General features: G+C 39.1%; 1 protein-coding gene across 1 annotated transcript in view; it reads left to right on the top strand.

The window, feature by feature from the left end:
- The window catches only part of LOC101854212 (sushi, von Willebrand factor type A, EGF and pentraxin domain-containing protein 1), a gene marked incomplete at both ends in the record, with an annotated part of 9,716 nt that overhangs the window by 4,778 nt on the left and 949 nt on the right, over positions 1 to 3,989 (top strand).

Raw genomic sequence — 3,989 nt, forward strand, 5'->3', positions numbered from 1 at the left:
ACGTTCTTACACGCTCTCTGTTCCTTGAACCATAATTTATTGTGTGCAGGCAGAAAGACCAGCCATCGTTAAGTGTGCAAACAACGAATGGTCCGGCCGGCGACCGGTCCGACATCCTACGCGCACGCTGTAGCGTCGGTAGTGAAACATTTTTTTAACTGGAGAGGTGGAAAATATTTTTACAGTATTATTATTATTCTATCCGTTGTTCATTAAAGATTTAATTTAGCAAATATTTAGTTAAGATGATCATATATATCTGTTTCAAAAGTCTGTATCGTAATTGTAATATCCCATATTCTGACTTTAATTCTGTAAGAGCGCTCCTTCATCTCATGGGATGGAACGCTTGAAGCAGGCTGAACAATTACATTAAAAATATACATGCAGATCTACATCACTGTCGATGTCCAGAGGAGGGTGGGGTGGGAATAGCGGGTCATGAGCAGCTATTCTCACCAGGTGACCTAATTTAAATCAAACGATGTGTACATACACATCGTCAGGAGGTGCCAAATCATAAGCAGGCACAGGTTACCATGGTTCTCCATTCATTTCTCCTCTCAGACGCTCTAAATATATTATTATGGGGGCTCTCGTGGTCTAGAGGTTATATTGTTTACGCCTCATTCAATAGGTCGCCTGACAGTGACGGAAAATTTCTTCTCTAAAATGTTCTTCTTTCACCTTCGTTCCTGCTCTCTATTCATGTTCTGTCGTCTGCTTTTGTCTCCACTTTCTGTCCTCTTTCCCCTTCTCCCCTTTGTCCCCTCCTCGCTGTGCTCCTGACGCTTTCTGCAGCCTTTTTACCTCTACTGCTTGGCTCCTTCTTACTGCTGTCTTTCAACCACATCCCTCTTCTTATGGTAGGTAACATCTGACATCCAGCCCTTTTGGAAAAGGGCGAAAAATCTCAAAGGTCCCGAGCGCAAGTTGCGCGCGATAAAGATCCCTTGTTGGTCCAAAAATCGATAAGAGTTGGCTTCGGCGCAACAATGCAAAAATCAAAATTCTTACCAAATTGAAAATGTTTAATGTGCCCCTATGGGCTCACATGACCTTATGCAGTTGCGAGCGTCGTAAACCCCTTTTCCAAAATACAACCCCCCAATTTTTTTTACTTTTTTTGGTTGTTTGTTGTTTGTTGTTGATTTGTTGGGTTTTTACGTCACCCGTCGGTTCAGGTTTTTCCAAATAATTTTCTCTTGAGTTTACCCCTGCCTCGTTTAACTGCTTTTTTTTTTTTAGCTAGACCAAGATGTGCAAACTCATTTCGTCGGTTCATGTGTCCTAGAAATTGCATGTGTCGCTTCCTAATTATTATTGTTCTTATTAGTGAATGGCCCACGTTGGCTGCGTTCAGTGTAATGTAGCGGATATCGAAACAAAAAGAAAGCTATGAAGTAATGTTGAATCTCTAATTATAAAAAATGAATATAGATCTACATAGCAAGAACTCTCCATCAATAGGACCAAGAACTACAATTCCTTCTCAAATGGTCTGTTGTAAAACAACTTTAACTCGGCTTGCCCCAAAACAGACAACTCTTTTTTTCTGACGCGCGCACAGTATTGACCTTGGCTGGCAGGGTCGAATCGGGCTCGTCAACAATACATAAATAATTCTGATTGCTTCGATGGTGACGTGGAAACGCCTGAGACAAATTGACCTTTTGGTCGTGCTTCACTGTCTTATGCTTGCTGTTTATCCCCGTGTTCAGATCGGCGGACGTCACGGCGCGACTCCCGTGAGATATTTATTGCGTTAATGGAACGTGGTAAACGAGGTCGATGACCGGTGATCATAGGTGTGAGCGCACATCGAGTGCGTGCGTGTGTGTGTGTGTGTGTGTGTGTGTGTGTGTGTGTGTGTGTGTGTGTGTGTCACGGCTTACTGAAATTATCAGGCCTCCTCAGCGTGACCGTAGTCTGAAAATGTGGAGGCAAGTTTAAAAAGAGGTCACAGTAGCCTGCGCGAGACAATAGGATGGCAGCGCAATAAGATCACCGAAAGGGAAATCAATTTAGATTGCTTATTATACAACTAATATTATCTTTATTGGTGGATTTATGATAACTAGATTTCTAGATCTAGACTCTAGTTCATGACTCATTTCTCGTTCTAGGCGCGGTAAAAGAGTTTCACTTCCCATTGGCAATTGGCACAGAAAATAATGAGAGAAAGAAGAAGAATAAAGATAGCATTTTATAGCACATATCATGAAAAACCCAATCCATACTCTAGATCTATGCGCTAAAAAAAATACTCATTCATTATGCAAGCATGGAATAATTTAGGTCTAACAATAGAAACATTGCCAAGTTTGGGTAACAAACACTTACATGTAAACATGTATACACACATAGAGACATAGATAGACACATGCGCTCACAAACATAACAGTGTAAATATTATGAAAAAGGTTTAACTTACATTGTTTATAAAGACAGCTTCAGGACTTTCTGTTTAGGTTCTTTCTCAGAGGGTGGATTGGATATCTTACAGAAATTGTTTAGCAAAATATTGCTCATGACAAAGCACTTGTGTTGTCTCATCTCAAAACCATAATACTGTGAGGTGTCCATTAATATTTCATTCAAAGAGTTTCTGCATAGGCCTACCTTGTCACGCACTGACTGAAAGGCTATGTAGCAAAAGATGCTCCACTGACATGCTGAGTCCCCAGCTTGAACTAAGCCTCCTCTACTCAAAGAAGATGTAAACTCCCCATACTTTTAAAAGTAACAAAAACTATCCTCCTTTAGGTTTTTGTCTTTTCTTATGACATAGCCAGCAATGTAGACTAGACTGCACTTGACTTCTGTTTTGACTGAATTCTCCATTTCTGGCAATGGTTCAATCAGTTCACAGACTTCTTGAGTCCATTGAAATACACATTTTTCACAAAAATGACCCGATTCAGAATGTAAACCAGATACATCTAAATTAAGTCTTAACAAAAGTTTTGTTTTCATTAAGTTCAATATTTCTAAAATTTGCTAAGCATTTATGAAATCTGTTCCACCATTACCTTGTCTAAGTTTTCCAAATGATTTTTCCAATGGATCAGTTGTGAATTTTCCAAGCAGTACATATCGATTCGTTGGCGAAAGGTATTTTGCCATTTCAACAACACCCAAGCACGTATGCTGTATAGCAGTGGCTGTGTCAGCTGTCAGCATTTTTTCCCTTTTTCCATGTGAGCCCTTTATACTTGCAGTACAATTAGCAACTACTGTTAAAATATGTAGTTGGCTATCATCAGGGGACACAATTGCTTCACGGAATATTCTTGTAACTGGTCACTTTCAACTGATCTGACTGAATAACTAGCTCTAGATCTAATCTAGGTCTACATGTTGTTTTTGCTAAGGGCACAGTTGTTGGAATTAAACTTTTGGGCAAATTAGAAAATAGCGACGGAGGATTTTTTGGTCTTAATCTTCCTTTGACAGAAATAGTTTCAAATCCATATGGAAAATGTTTAATACAAACAACAGTATTTGCGGTATCGGGTATATTGTTGCTTGGGGTTGCTTTCATCCAACATTGTCTCTCTCATCTTTATCTTTAAGTATATCTTCTAGATTCTAGATCTAGGTCTAGTCAAGGCCTGAAAACGGTAACCTTGTCAGTAGAGTCATAATTTGACCTGCACCCAGTAACGCAACATTTTCTGCCCATCTTCAACAAGTCTATACAATGCATTCCATTAGAAAGCACTGAAATTGATAATCCAAATGAAATACTAGGCCTATCCTCATGTCACACGTTTCACATCACAAGGTAAGGCGGCTGACATTTTGAAAACTTTGTTTACTTCCGTCGCTGTCTTTCTCACCTCCCCTGACCTATTAAATTTCAGAGAAAAAAATTCAAGTTAAAAAAAAACCATAATTGTAAATAAAATGAAGAACATTTTCATAAATGAAAAAATGTAAAGTAAACATTGAAAGCTAATTGGTATTAAAGGAAGGATATTTCTTTA

This window comes from Aplysia californica, unplaced genomic scaffold, assembly GCF_000002075.1.
Source record: "Aplysia californica isolate F4 #8 unplaced genomic scaffold, AplCal3.0 scaffold00918, whole genome shotgun sequence".
Taxonomy (NCBI): Eukaryota; Metazoa; Mollusca; class Gastropoda; order Aplysiida; family Aplysiidae; genus Aplysia; species Aplysia californica.